This window comes from Danio rerio, chromosome 1 (genome assembly GCF_049306965.1).
Source record: "Danio rerio strain Tuebingen ecotype United States chromosome 1, GRCz12tu, whole genome shotgun sequence".
In the NCBI taxonomy this organism is placed as follows: domain Eukaryota; kingdom Metazoa; phylum Chordata; class Actinopteri; order Cypriniformes; family Danionidae; genus Danio; species Danio rerio.
Window position 1 is genome coordinate 47,193,363 of NC_133176.1, and position 16,429 is coordinate 47,209,791.

General features: G+C 33.2%; 2 long non-coding RNA genes across 2 annotated transcripts; both read right to left on the bottom strand.

The window, feature by feature from the left end:
• Positions 1–2,458: 2,458 nt before the first annotated feature.
• Positions 2,459–3,341, bottom strand: LOC110439846 (uncharacterized). Its single transcript, XR_002459003.3, has 2 exons — positions 3,297–3,341; positions 2,459–2,724 (listed from the first exon to the last, which is right to left on the bottom strand). It is a non-coding gene; the product is annotated as an uncharacterized lncRNA (long non-coding RNA).
• A 7,550-nt stretch (positions 3,342–10,891) lies between these two features.
• On the bottom strand, positions 10,892–14,100 carry si:dkey-22i16.7. Its single transcript, NR_170159.1, has 4 exons — positions 14,070–14,100; positions 13,910–13,988; positions 13,750–13,800; positions 10,892–11,351 (listed from the first exon to the last, which is right to left on the bottom strand). It is a non-coding gene; the product is annotated as a si:dkey-22i16.7 (long non-coding RNA).
• Between the last annotated feature and the right edge of the window lie 2,329 nt (positions 14,101–16,429).

The following is a 16,429-nucleotide window of genomic DNA, read 5'->3' on the forward strand; positions in this document are numbered from 1 at the left end:
CTGGAATCGTTCTTCGCAGGACTGGAACTCAATCATCGCAGTCAACTCTCATCTGCATCTCAAATCTTCTGCTGTGCACAGCAAGCCACTGGACAATCTGGTAACAGCGGGAAAGCTGTCCATATGGAGTTAAGCAGTCAGCTAGAAAGCGCGAAAAGTAACGGCATCATACCACCCCCTAGCATTCATTTTAAAGACGAAATGCATCCATACATACCTCTTGCTACATAATTCACAACCTCCAGAAATGTATATAGGGCGACGTTTTCAGAATGAGCCTATGTTGGATATTATAATTCTGGTTGACAATGAGTATACAGGCCTTTAGTGCTTTCTGTATAGCACTACAAAAAAAATAATAATAAAAAAAGATTTATTCACTATACTCAGTCTCAGCCTGAAGTGATTATGAACCTTTAAGACTTTTTTTCTGCCTTAAACTACTGAATATACTTTGAAGAACATTAGTGCTGGTAACCGGTAGCTTTTGATTTTCATAGCAGGAAAAAATACAATGTAAATCAATGGCTATCTGTTACCAACATTGTCCAAAATATATTCTCTAAAACAAGAAATTGGCAAGGTAAGTTTATTTATATAACACATTTCATAAACAATGGTAATTCAAAGCGCTTAACATAAGAATAAAAGAAATAAGAAAATAAAAATAATTAAAAGAATAAAAAATGTTTTAAAAAATTATTTTAAAGGTTATAAAAGACTGAAAGAGAAAAGAAAGACATTAGTGTGATCTGTCGGACGCAGCACAGTGCTCATTCAGTAAAGGCACAGCTAAACAGATCTGTTTGAGTCTTGATTTGAATATACTTAATGTTGGAGCACATCTGATCATTTTTGGAAGCTGATTCAAACAGCAGGGGGCAGAGTTGCTGAATGCCGATTCACCCTGCTTTCACTGAACTCTTGGAATTTCTAATTTATTTGATCATTATGATCTAAGTGATCTATTAGGTTTGTATTCGGTGAGCATATCAGTAATGCATTGAGGTCCTCTTAGTCCATTTAGTGATTTATAGACAAATAGTAATACTTTAAAGTCCTTTCTGAATGTAACTGGGAGCCAGTGCAAAGACCTGAGGACAGGTGTGATGTGCTCGAATTTTCTGATTCTGGTCTGAATCCTTTGATAGATATATATATATATATATATATATATATATATATATATATATATATATATATATATATATATATATATATATATATATATATATATATATATATACATTTCTCGTTTCGAGTTTTACAACAGAGGATAAATGAATGAATATAGATTTGGTTTGTTCAAGACTTGTCAAAAATTTCACATTAATTTACTTGAACAAACATGAACACTACCACAAATCTTAATTATGACTTAGATTTACTGCTTGGGAAAAAATACTATGGAAGCCAGCGGTTTTCAGCTATTTGGTTCCCAGAATAACTTCTACTCTAACCAGCAGAAAGAAAGAAATATACAGATTAGCAACAAAGCAACAATTGTGCAACATAGCAACAAGTTTTGTAATGTTTGTATTATATTTATTGGTGCACTGTAGCTCAGTGGGTTGCCTCACTGCAAGAAGGTTGCAGGTTTGAGCATCGGCTGGGTCAATTGCCATTTCTCTCTGGAGTTTGCATGTTTTCCCCGTGTTTGTGTTGGTTTTCCCTGGGTGCTCCGGTTTCCCCCACAGTCCAAAGACATGTGCTATAGGTGAATTGAGTCATAAATCGGCCATAGTGTATGAGTGTGACCCCCCCCCCGATAGATATTTGAAGTTGACAATATGTGCTACCCCTTGAAATTAACTACTACTATATTGAACTACTACTATATTGGTTATTTATTTCATTAGTTTTATATTTAATTTTTTTATTAGAGTGGTAGTTCATTCCGATTGACATTTGAAGCTGACCAAATGTCCTACCCCTATTTTTTTTAGCTGAAATAGGACAGATTGAGCTACTGGTAGCACAGATTGTCAGAACACCAGCCCTTCAGGTGGATGGTCAAAAGGCAGGCAGCAGACAGGAAGAAACAACACAACAAAGCAAAACAAAGCTAGGGTCAAAACTGGCAAGGCAAGGAAACCGCATCGCAAGTTTAAAATACAGTTAAACAAGACATTAAACAAATTTGAAAGGTGTATAAATGGTCTGTATAATTAGTCCTGAACAGCTTCAGCTGTATCTGTTTGCAATCATGAGGATCTAGTCCAGGTGTGTGAGTGGTGCATGACTGGATATGTAGTTCTTTTGCTGTCAGATTTGTAGTTCTCCAGTGATCTGAATGGGCTATGCCACTGGTGATTGTGACAATGGGTGTTTCCCATTGCTTGGTTGCGGCTAGAAGGGCATCTGCTGCGTAAAACATGTGCCGAATAAGTTAGCGGTTCATTCCGCTGTGATAAATAAAGTGACTAAGCTGAAGGAAAATGAATGAACGTACTAAAAATTTAAGATTCACTGCATTTATTGAAAGCATTATTTAAAAAGTGACCTTGAGTACATTATTTAGGCGAATGGGATTCATCTTCACTATCTGCCATCTAAGCGGCCGGTGGTGGTGACGGCTGGGGGCCTGGGTGTGGGTCCTGGGGAAGGAGCAGGAGTAGGGCTTGGAGTAGGGGCTGGACGAGGCAGAAACAAGGGCCAATAAATTGGCCACAGTGGGTATACAGCTGGACCAGGCCTCACAGGATAATACAACCAAAAGGGCTTCTAAAGAAAAATATATAAACAGTCACGCATACACAAATGAAGTCAAATTATTCGTTTTTTTTTTTTTTCAAAAAAATTTTAAATGATGTTTACCAAAGATTTATCACAGTGTTTCCTACAAAGTGTTTTATTCTGGAAAAAGTCTTATTTGTTTTATTTCAGCTAGCATAAAAAATGTTTTACATTTTTTTAAAACCATTTTAAGGTCAAAATTATTAGCCCCTTTAACAATATTTTTTTGATTGTCTACAGAAAAAAACACTGTTATACAATGACTTGCCTATTTACCCAAATTAGTTAAGCCTTTATTGTCACTTTAAGCTGAATTGTGTCTTTAAAACATATTGTAAAAATTTATTTACTGTCATCATGGCAAAGATAAAAGAAATCAGTTATTAGAAAATTGTTATTAAAGCTATTGTGTTAAAAAAAAATCTTCATTCTGTTAAAAAGAAATTGGGGGAAAAATATACAGTTCAACTGTATATGAAACAGTGTATTATCCTTTTTGCTCAGCTTCAGGGGAAAGTTACATGAAACATTAGCTTTAGCTAGGAGCACTGGGAGTTTACCTCATCACTGCCAGAGTAGCTCCCGGGCTTATAACGGTGTCAGAGCTGTGAGAATTAAAAAATATGACACACGATCATGAGATTATAATCAAGTGTTCAATAAAGTATCATACAGTGTTACTTTTATTCAGTTTTTAATGGGATAGTTCACCCAAAAATGACTATTTACCCGCCCTCAAGTGGTTCTAAGAGTTTCTTTATTCTGTTGAGCACAAAAGAGGACATTTTGAATAAGAAACCGGTAGTCATTGACATAAATAGAAAAAAAAACAAATGCCATGGAAGTAAATGGACACCGGTTTCCAGCTTTCTTCAAAAAATGTTCTGTTGGTTCATCAGATTAATGAGAATCTGAACTATTTTATGGCATACTTCAATAAATAAAGATGATTTAGTATTTGAAAATGTTTATTTTGATTAAATTTGCTTTTAAATAAATTCATCTTACTCTTCATATTTTCAGATGTTCATAGTACATGTATTAATAATGGGACTTTGACCATAAACCGACATATCAACCATTTGGTAGAGGTTAATATCTTAGAAATTATGGCATGTGTTAAAAAAATGCATTGATTGTGTTAACTAGCAACATCAGGAGTTTTGCAATCCAAAAAAAATGTATTACTTTTTTTTTCTTGTTGAGGCAGTTAAAGGAATAAAAAAAAAGTAAAACAGCTTTAAAAGTGAAAAAGAAGGGAAAAGTGAGGGAATTTCAGGTGAACTACCCCTTTAAGATTGATATAAACTGGACTGCTTGCTTGCATTGCATATATAATTTGACACAAACTACATATAAACATGATTTATAAAACAGTTTACTTACAGCTGCCGAGGGAATGAGCCACATCATGGTCAACATTATGAGATTCTTCATTTTCAGACTTTTTTAACCTAGTTTGGGAAGAAAACAAGTGTATTCTATTACATAAAATTACTGCAAGTTCATTGATAATAGCAATTGAATACCATTTCGATGACTCAGAGCAGATGATGCTGAGATGAAGGGCACATAAACACTGGATTTTAAGAGCTGATAAACATGCAAGTACCACAGTTGACCACACAGAGTCGCTCATGAGCACAAGAGAAGGCTTGAAGACGACGTTTAAAAGTGCATACAAGTACTATATTATTGAAATCTATGATAAAATTGTCATTTACATCAAAACATTTCTAAACAAAAGCACAAACACCACAATTTCAAACCAAAGTACAATCTTTCTAGAGTTAACTACAAAAGAAAAACATGAGTTTTTTTTTTCTAATTCATATCAGAAATGTTGACAAGTATAGGGCAAGTTGACTATTATACTTTTATTATGTTATGAATGTTTTATTTTATTATAAATGCTTGTTAACAGTTAAAAACGATTTTGTGTGCAATGTTTTCATGTATTAGAAGAACAATAAATACATTGCAATATATATTTTATATATATATATATATATATATATATATATATATATATATATATATATATATATATATATATAAAGCTTCTTAATGAATTCACAATGACAAGACAGATAAATTATATATTAAATTAAATATTCAAATATTTCTTTAATACAGCCATTTTGGTATATTTTTATATACCACATTAAGCAGTCTTCGCTGTGCTTCTATAAAGTTATAGTTAACAATAAAATAATAAAGAAACAAGTTACATAAATAAATCAATTGTACTTACTGTCCTGTGTCTTGATGTCCTTAAAGAAATGTGAATTGTGAGATTTATCCCAGTCTAACTTCTGCACTCATCAACATCAGTTTTAGCATGTATTTACTGGACGTTTTTACTCATCATGCTGAAACCTTAGACTATCAGTGCATTACAATATTTAGTCATGCCTAAAATCCCACAAATCCCCACAAAGCTCAGTGTCAGTTTATGCAATTGTGACATATTAGGAACATCGTAAAACTTCCTAATTACGTTGCTACAGAGGATTTGCTAATGTCTTATAACCGTGGTCTTACAGCAAGAGTAGTGATGTCTAAATCTGTACCTAAAGAGGTTTTTCTTTAGCACGAAGAAAAGAATCAAAGAAACGGTTGTTAACATCTCTGCAAATTTACAAAATAAAAAAAGAAGCAAGAGTGGAAGGTGCACTTTTATTTGGTCAATAAGTATTCAGTCAATAGTTTGATTTAGTCAACAGCCAATTTAGTGATGATGAACTAAGCTTTGTAAATGAATAAAGTAAAATGTAAAGTAAATTTAAACTATACTTGAAGTTAAATGCTCAATGAGGTTTATTCTTTTAAATGATTTTTAGTCTTAAAAATGATTCAATAGAGCTGGAGCTGAAATAAGTTGCTTTTGTTTTTCACCAAACAATCCTACTATAAGCCATATAATTCTATAAACAATGAAATTAATCAAACAAGCATATAACGTAACACAATTCATATTAGTATGTCGTTTAAATTTATTTTATGATAGTAATGATTAGACTGAACCCCGTATTATTATTATTATTATTATTATTTTTTTTTTATTCCAACCTTAACCAGTTTTTTTCAGGATTTTCCCATGAAGGCATTAAAACCTGCTCAATTGGAAATGACTCCATTTCGGCTCCTAATAGTGCCATTATGACATTGACAGATAATAAAGACATTAATAATCATTAAAACAATCCATTTCTAAGGTGTGACAATCTTTTGTTTTGTTTATGTGTTGCATGAACTCACTTTGCATATGTTTAAAATTCCATAATCGTGCAGGCATTCAAGTGAATCATTTTCCTGTTTCCTAATTGGACATCACTTGCTAAATACTTAAGTGTTATATTTTTCAAACACGCCACTGTGTTTCTTCTGCTGATTGGCCAGCTGCATGTCAAAAATGTATATATAAAGCTTTATTGCTGTCGTTTGAATATCACATCTGAAAACCAAGAAGTCTTTCATACATCTAACGAGAGGTAAGAGGAAAAATTTACATTCAAAAGGTTTAAATTCATGTTTGGAGGTTTTAACTCAAAGCAATTTACACAAGAAATTTTTCTCTTCTATACAGCTCAGCTTGAGAACCATGAAGTCTTTTCTCATTGTTGCCTGTGTGTTTGGGCTCTGTTGTGCAGTGCTAGTGAGTATTATTCTCCTGTTTTCATTTATTAGTTAATTTAAATGAAAAATGAACTAAAGTATTACTGTAATTCTTTGTTAAAATGTAACCATTCAGTGCTTGTTTCCTTAATCCACATGAAGCAAAATGACAAATTCATTTCTTTTTTAGGCAGTGGATGAAGAACATAGAGAGAAGCGCTCATCAAGCCGTTCCTCAGAGGTCAGTTATGGAAATTCTTTTTGCTTTTTCCATTGAATAATATCATTTTTAATAAATATTCAAATCAATTTAGTGTTTATCCCACTTATTTAAACTAAATGAGCTTCACGTGTGCAATCATATGTTACCATCACATGTGAAATATGTATAAGATACAGGCCTGTAGCCAGCCTGGTGGTTCTTTTTTCTTAAAAAGTGTACTTTTTTGCACTTAAATCTCATTTTTGGGTTAATTGTGACCTTAAATTTCTTAACCCTTTAGTGCCATTTTAAGAACTAATTTTAGCTGGATTAGCTTGTCGGATGATCATCAAAACCACAAATTTTGATGTGCCAAAAATGTTTCCTGAAGATATATAATAAATAAATATGGAACAAAACCTTAATTTTAAAATACGAATGTATTACATCATATATCTTTACATCATATATCATTAGAAAAGCGTAGCCTGTTATCATTTATTAGACAAATAACAAACTGAGCAGCACAGTCATCTTTCCTTGGTCAGAATTTGTTCATTTCCATAAAAAACAATTATAACATAATAATAGTAATGTAGAGCTTCAGATTTTTTTTCTAGCCTCTCTTGAAAATTTTGAAAATTCTTGGATAACAACAACAACAACATAAAAATAATTTTAATATGGGCCACTTCTTGTACTTTAGACCATTTCATCATTCAAGTTTTCTTTCAAGAATAAGTTCTAAGATTTAGAATAAAAGTGACCTGTAAAGTCAGCACCAATAGCCTTGTGGTTAAGTACGCGGACATATAGTCCCATGGTGCTCACAGTGACCTAAGTTTGATTCCTGGCTCAAGGTCCTTTGCTGACCCTTCCCCTCTCTCTCCTCCCAATACATTCCTGTCTGCAACCTCTACTGTCCTTTCCAAACAAAGATGTAAAACCCCTAAAATAAATTGTTCTAAAAAAAGTTAAATGTAAAAGTTTTTTTCTATTTAACAACAATAGGTCAATAGCAAAAGTTGACTTCACTTACATCATATTCTGCGTGATCTTAAAACCTTCAATTTCCACAATTTATGATGAGAAAAAAAAAAATTTGTACCAATAGCAAATTCTGGACCTTTGTCAGTGGGGGTTATGTCTTTCCAACCACCTGCACCTACAGGCTACAGGCCTTAGGTATCTAAAATGTGGTTTTGGAACATGTTTTCTGAACGTGTCCCACATATGATTCACATATGTTTTTTTGGTCACATTATTGTTTTAAGGTACAATTGTCACTATTATTAAACCATTAGCTTTTTTGTCACAACATAATAGTTTTAAGTTTAGTCTACTTAATTTTGTAAAAAACGAATAAGCTAACTTAAATCTTTCATGTTGTCCCAACACAATTTGAGGAATGTAACATGTGGAACGTAGCATTTTTTACAATGTAAGCAGGTGATCAGTTAAAAGTTAGAACTGTTACTTAAACTGAAGTTCAGTAAAGGCTGTGCAAAGACATTTAATATGGAAAGTACAGAAATACCCTCTCTGTCTGTCTTGATTTTTAAAAGTAATTATACTGTATGCAGACCACTTTTTAAACATATTTTTATCTATTGATATTCTTACAGAGATGGCATGGAGGATTTCCTCGTCCCTTTCCCAACCCATACTTTCCCCCTTCCCGGCCTCAGCCTCCGAACATCACTGCCCTGCTCAATCTTTTGGCATCCATCTTGGCATCTTCGACCCCAGCACCCACTAGGGCTCCTGCCCCAGCCCCTGCTCGATAAGGCAAAATTCACTATTTAAAACCAAGCATGTGTCCAATTGACATGATACTCTTGTTCTTGGTATATTCAAAATAATAAATAAATAAATGTTGCATCCTAAATTGCATATTTCTGTTATTTCTCTTCTCTCTTTTCAAAAATGTGAACAAAGGGTATGAAAGTGTGCCTATGACTTGGCATATAACGAAACCTTGAGATGAATACAAGTCACTGAATAATTACTTCAACCTATCACAGTATAAAAGGTGTAATTAAAATGTCAGTTGACATGTTGACTACATGTTGACATTTTCACTTGTAGAGTTCGGAACTTACACTACCACACCATAACTGCTTTTGTCATTTCTTTCTAGAGCACAAATGTAGTTTGTTGTTTGAGAAATCAGTAACAGCCATTGTGTGTATTTTTTTTCACTGTAAATAGGATTAAAGAAAAAAATTATTTCAGTTTTAACTATTTAACTTGAACATCAAGTAGGTTTAATGCTTAAATGCTTAGAAAGATACTGTGAATATTTTAGTGAACACTAAAACCCGATCATAAAGATTTTACACAATCTGTTAACCTGCAACAACTTTACAAAGAATTGAATAGCAAAACAAATATGCTGAAAAAGCTGTCTAGTATTCAGGAAGCAATTTAGTGACACTAAAAGAGTCCTTACATGGACCAAATCATGTCTCAGGACTTGCTCTATGCAAGACATACTCAGGAGCGACTTAGGGCGTACTCACACAATGTACAGTTGCCTTGAACTGAGCCTAAGCCTGCTTGTTCCCCCTCCTGTCTACCCCGACGGTTTCTTTAGTTATATCGTTTTAGTGGTTTGGGATGCAGTAACACACAGTCAAATATTTCACCAAACAGATCCGCCACTTTTGACGCTCTTAAACAATCATAAAGTCCTCGTGCTGCAGAAATTAGGAGGTTTGCAGAAGGTACAGCTGTCGTGCAGTGAGGGATTAGCGTCTTTCATAATCTACGACAGTTTGCGTTCATTTAACAGTGAGAATGATTAATAAATCCATTTGAAACAATCCCATAAAAGTTACGTCTTGTCTTCAGCTTCGGGCTGAGGAGCGCTTTGCACTCACGCTACAAGCATACCGCGCCAAAGTCCAAGTCACACCTCTTCCAACTAGGGCCAGGGCTGGCCAAGTGAACCGTGCCTGAGCCCGATTCAGAGCACTCACACTTCTGAAATGATCCAGGAAATGGGCCTGGCACGGTTTGGATAGCATATTGTAAGTACGCCCTTAGTGATATGGGGGCCCTAAGCAATTTCAGGCATGGGGCCCTATCATTGAAACTCAAAACACTCTCTTTCTCTATAGACATTTTTTTCGTAGATTTCTTTTGTTTGTTTGTTTGTTTGTTTGTTTGTTTGTTTGTTTGTTTGTTTGTTTGTTTGTTTGTTTGTTTGTATTATTGTGTTAATAAATGGCATGTTAAATATATATTTCAAGTAGAACCTTTATCTTCTTATTGCAAAAATAAAACTAAAAGGTTCCACTATTCATGGGGCCCCAGGTTTTGAAAAGACGTAATAACATTAAAATCTTAATGTTATAGATTGATTCAGTGTACGAATTACAGGGGGGTGGGGGGAGAGTTATGTACCCCTAATGAACCCGTAATGACCTGGGTATGTACCCGTAATGAACTTGGGTTACAAATGCATGCAAATGCATGCACCAGGTAAGTTGACTATAACAAACTGCCTCCAAATAATTGTATTAACAACGGACAGGTTGTTTCACTCTGCAACAGCTGTCAGCTAAGTTACGTTCTGACTTATTGCTTTTAAACAGTTAAATTTTTTGGAATGATTCAGTGTTTCTGAATGTGAGATTTTAAAACAAAAACATTTTTAAAACTGAACTTAATTCAGTGGTGATTATTATGCATATTGTGTTTGATTATCAAAAACAAGTCTTTCACATTTTTTACATGTAACATTACCAGTAGGCAAAGATATTTGAAAAATGTAAAATCTGTGGGTAAAAAAAATATATTGAGCAAGTCGTCTAAAACATTATCGAATAAGGTTCTTGGCAAGGCAAATTACTAATCAAAAATTGTGTTTTGATGTATTTACAGTATAGGAAATTTACAACATTTCTTCGTGGAACATGTGGTCTTCAATGTTCAATATTGCAATGCATTTTGGCCTATCACAAAAAAAAAAATCTGTGCAACATAAGATTATTTTCCAGCATCACTAGTATTAACATATGGTAATTCCTTCAAATGAACAAGTCATTAGCCGCATTACCACTGTCGAGCCAGTGTGAGCCAGGGCTTTTATCAGGCCGGGTTGGGCCAATCACCCATGAGCTTGAGCTATGAGGCCTGAAATGATATCGCATTTCGACTGTCAGCCCAATAACTCGCAGCGCGGCATGCAACATAAAGCTCCACGAATCAAATGTCACACACCTTTTTGATACCTTTTGCTGATATAATGCATAATAATAACTCTCAAATATAACTTCAATTTCCAGTAACATAAAGACAGAAAGAATGACACAAACAGAAATGCTAATGTTATTTAACACAGATTATTTATTAATTCTCATTTTTTAGAGACCAAGAGCAAAACTAATAAGACTTTTGATCCAGGAAAATAAATGCCATCCCATAATAGCAAGATTCAATTCTGTCATTGGTTAAAAGGTGCTCTGAATTATTTTTTGATGCATTTTTTTAATTAGAAGGACAAGTGCACCCATAATCATATGTAAGGATAGAGCTGTGATTTTTATCTGCCTCCAGGGGGAGCAGGAGCTGGAGCAGGAGCTGGAGCCGGAGCAGGGGCCGGGGCAGGAGCAGGAGCAGGAGAAGCTGCCAACTGTGCTAACAGAAATGGCAGGAGGCTGAGGAGAGCATTATTGTTCGGGAACTGAGGCAGAGGCAGTGGCTGAGGCTGAGGCTGAGGGATGAATGGAGGAAAGTATGGATACGGATAAGGACGCTGAAATGCGTTGAAGAAGCCTCCAGGCTGTCTCTGTAGAAGATAAACATGTAAAATTATTATATATCTATTTTAATACATACATTTTAAAACAGGTTTTCTATTTTATGTTTTATTTCAGTTTATTTACGGTTATGAATTGCATTATGGGATGTTGATATCAGCTCTGTTGACGTTTGATGTTAAAATGTTCACTCTTGTGATCTTGTTGTGAAAACTATGGCACTTGTCAACTTTTGTCAAATTTGCACTTTACGTTCTGCTATCAAAAAAGTGAACATATTGGAATGGTATTTCTTATTGGAACAACCCTTTTGATGATATGAAATATATGTTTAATCACTCACTCAGAACATTTTTTAAGAAATAAAATTGAAGAAATATCTTTTCCAGTTATTCATAGATTTTATCCAGTTAAAAAGATTCAAAAATGACATTGACGTCTCTTGCTCTTTCTGTGAGACTTCTTCTGAGTCTGTTGCTCACTTGTTTTGGTAATGTCCCTTTGTTAAATCTTTCTGGCCTGATGTTAATTAACTAAAAGGTTTGTGGTGATTTTTCCTCAAGCTTCCTTAATCAAACAACATATTGTTTGGGGTTTTATATCAAAGACAATTAATTCCTTAATTCAAATTCTTGTATAAACCTCATTTTATTTATTGGAATTTTTTTATAAATGTAAATATACTCAATGTAAGCCAAATTTTGTATTTTTTAAACAAGTATTGGAAGTGTACTTAAAAACTATCATGGAGTCTCATAACAAGAAAGCAATTACAACTTAAAAAACTTGTGCTTTATTTAATATTCTGCATTAATTTGCATTATTTTTATGCGCCCTCATTTATTTATTTACTTTTTGTTTATTGTTTTCTTTCTCATTGTCTTTCTTTTGCTTTACCCTTTATTATATTTCTTTAAAATTGTCACATTTCTCTTGTTGCAAAAAAGTAATATTTGTGTTGCATGTGTGATTAAAAAAAGAACATTTGTGAATGGGTTATTTGTTTGATTAAACTCAAATTATTAAATTAGCTACAGCTAGAAGTCTTTTTTTTTGCTATAGTTTGCATTAAACTACATTACAATGGCTACCTAAATTTGTCTAATCCGAAGTTTAACACAACATATTTTGAGGCATTTTTGTTACTATTAATCATTAGTTCCCAACTGACAATCTAACTCTTTGGCTAAAATAGTTTCTTTTTTAATATACGATCATCAGTATTTTCCTCTTTTTGATTTTTGGTGAACAGTCGAAATAAATAATCAAAGCTAGCACATACTGATTATCTAATTCACAGAAAAAGTATATTACGTTTGCACATTTTATTTATCAGTAATATCAAATTTTCAATTAGAGAGGATTTACTGACATCAGAGGTGTAAAGTAACAATTTACAAATACTCAAACTACTGTAATTGAGTAGTTTTTTCTCAGGAATTGTAATTTAGTAAGTAGTTTTAAAGATGTGTACTTGTACTTTCCCTTGAGTACATTGTTAGTGGTGTATCAATACTTTTACTCCACTATATTCCTTCAACCTGCAGTCACTTTTAACAGTGACTTTTATAGACATTTTAGTATTCTGAAACCAAATATTGCATAATAAATAATATATAAAGAATTAAGTCCGTAAAGAAAAAAGTTTATTAGCAGGTTTTTGTAATTTCCAACCCACACTGTAAAAGTTATCTGTAAATTAGCAGTTTTCTGTATTTTGTGATTTATGTTTTTGATTTTCCCCATTTATTTATGCTTATTGCATTATCAGACTTAGATCTTTTTTCTAACATCTTTTAATCTCGGAAAGTTTGAAAAAGGAACTTTTATTGACTTTTTATTAGTTTAAAGTGATATATTTGTTGTGTTGTATATTTATATAGTTATTTTACAAACGTATTTCTCTATGTATTATTTATTATACATTTTTATGTCGATCTACTGAAATGTCAATTAAGGTCACTGTAGAATTGAATTTTCAGCATCAAAAGTCCCCAGAGCAGAAATCAGGATCCCATACTGTGATTCACAACAGTAAATAAATGGAAAACACTTAAAAATACAAGAACTGTTAAATAACAGATCTTATCCAGTGCAGGCAGAACACCACTTTAAATAAACTATTAATATGTCAATTATTGTCCCTTTTTTAAACCTTTCAACCTCAAAAGTTGATTGAGGAAATATCCCATAATGCAATTGAATGAATCTCAAAATACAGGAAATTTCATTTCAATACAGTTCATTTACTGATGTATTTTTTTAAAGTGTAGTATTCTGCATATTTTAGTTTACTAGTTTGTTTGTTTGTTTGTTTGTTTGTTTGTTTGTTTGTTTGTTTGTTTGTTTGTTTGCATTCCTTATGATTATTTTTGCACTTATGGGAAGTTTTTTTACAAAGTATAAAAAAATTCTTCTGAGACTCACCTCTGAGGAACGGCTTGATGAACGCTTCTGTCTATGATCTTCATCCTCTGCCTGAAAATAGACGTAGTTATCATTTTGGATCTTTCAGAGTCATATTGTTTGTAAAAATAAGTTACAAAATTTAAAAAAAAATGTAAAATAATAATATAATGCTACTTACTAGCACGGCACAGCAGAGTCCAAACACAAAAGCAGCAATCAGAAAAGACTTCATGGTTCTCAAGAGGATCTGCTCTGATCTATTATGGAGAAAACAAGCATGTAAAATGTGCATAAATATATACGCTGTTAATCAATTCAAATGAAACTTTGCTTCTCACCTTTAGGCCAGATGTATGAGAGATTTCTCAGTTTTCAGATGTGATATTGAAACGGCAGCGATGATGCTTTATATATACATTTCTGACAGGCAGCCGGCCAATCAGCAGAAGTAACACAATGGCATGTTTGGAAAACGCAACACTAAGAATGTAGCAAGTAGGACTTTACTCAACAATTGGGAAACAGGAAAATGATTCACACGGTTGTCTCCTTTCTTATGGTACAGTATATTAATTATAAACATGCTTGCATGCAACACAAACACAAAACAAAAGATTAAGGCACGCCTTAGGGCTGGATGCAACTGGGAAGTATTTCTTTATATAATAAATGTCATGTTATCTGTGGCATTCAAGAAATCTTATGAAGTAAGGTTTTTGGAATTGCTTTATTCCTATAAAGATTGGAAGGGAAAGTCTATCATATTAATTTGATATTATGATGATAAATATGAGCAGGGAAAAGCACTCTCGTATTAATATATTTATTTATTAATTAATAAATAAACCACTCGACCTTTCGGTGTATATTTGTGTGCACATTTCTGAGCGGATTATACTTTTTTAAAAGGCAAACTTTCTCAACTTACACTGTAAACCAGGAGTGCCCAACCTTGTTCCTGGAGATCTACCTTCCAGCAGATTTCAGTTGCAACCCAAATCAAACACACCTGGCTTTAATTATCAAGTCCTGTTCAGCTTCTAATTAATTGGTTCATGTGTGTTTGATAAGGGTTTGAGCTGAACTCTGTACGAAGGAAGATGTCCAGGAACATGGTTGAGCACCACTGCTGCAAACAATTGCTGTAAAATCTACAGTATTACTGGCAATTTTGGTTGCCAGTAATACTGTAAGATTTACAAGTGCACTGTACAATCATTGTGCTGGTGTTTTACAGCACAAACTTATCATTTGCAGTGTGCTTGTAAATTTAACAGTATTACTGGCAATTTTTACAGCATTACTGGCAAAATTTAAAAGCGTACTGTAAATGAACAATTTAAACTGTGCTGTAGTTTTACAGCACGGTTGTAACTTTTAATTTACAGTGCACTTGTAAATGTTACAGTATTACTGAAATTGCTAGTATTACTAAATCCTACAGCAATTTCTTATTACAGTGTAGGTGAAAAATGGAAAAACTTTAGAAATCTTAAGAATAAGGGGTTATTTGTTGTTGTCATATGTAATTCAAACATTCATTTCTAAAAAAAAATATTGTTTCTTTTATCTGAGCAACATAGTACATTTCAGCACACTGCATTTTAAGCTTTGCTGTCACAGTCCTAATGCAATTGCAAATTAGAGTACCTAACATGTCATCGGAAATGTCTGCAACAGACTACAGTTTTATGAAATGTACTTCAACACGCATTTGACTGCAATTTCTGGGTAAATTTACTGCTATGGATGTTAATGATAATGACATTAATGACATTTACAAGGACATATTTTCAATGAATAAAGAATTACTCATGCAGTCATTTGCACAACACTAAATAAATACCATTACACAATTTAACAGTGTTTATAATTCATATTAAATTTGCCTCATCTAGCTATCTCCATATGGACAACTTTCTAGAGGTCAGTTCAGTTCCACAAAAGAAGTAAAAGCAATGTGAAATCAAGGTACAATTATGTGGCCGCAGTGCACTTTTCTTTTGTAAACACTACTGATTGGATTTAGGTCAAACCTCGCCTTTTTGTGATGGTGTACAGGAAAACCTTGTAACTGAAATTTACAGTAAAATGTACCCCAAGCAACGCATTTTAAATTCACAATAATGTAGACAATCTAGTGGATTTGTCATCTGAAATGTGCAATGATACCAAGAGCAACATATTTTACGATTCAAGATGTAGACTTTATAGAGCAGGAACAGTGCTCAGCATATAAACACCACTCGAAAAATCTATATTTTAAATTCCATATTTAATTGGAAAATATGGATTATTATATTTGTGCATATACATTAGATTAGTCAGTACTGAAGCCAAATCTGGAGCTTTTCTAACAAAATAATAAAATTTTGCTTGAATTTATTTGTTGTATGTTTCAGTTTCTAAATATGTTTGGTGACTAAAATAGTATTTTAATAAATAGCTATATTCATGCATTCATGTTCTTGTCGGCTTAGTCCCTTTATTAATCCGGGGTCGCCACAGCGGAATGAATCGCCAACTTATCCAGCACATTTTTACGCAGCAGATGCCCTTCCAGCCACAACCCATTTCTGGGAAATAAATAGGCTATATCTGTTTATTAAATCTGTTTTGTTTAAATGCACCAAAATACTAATATCTAATAATTGACTATATTCATTTTTAAATTGGGGTGTAAATCTGGGCTATATGG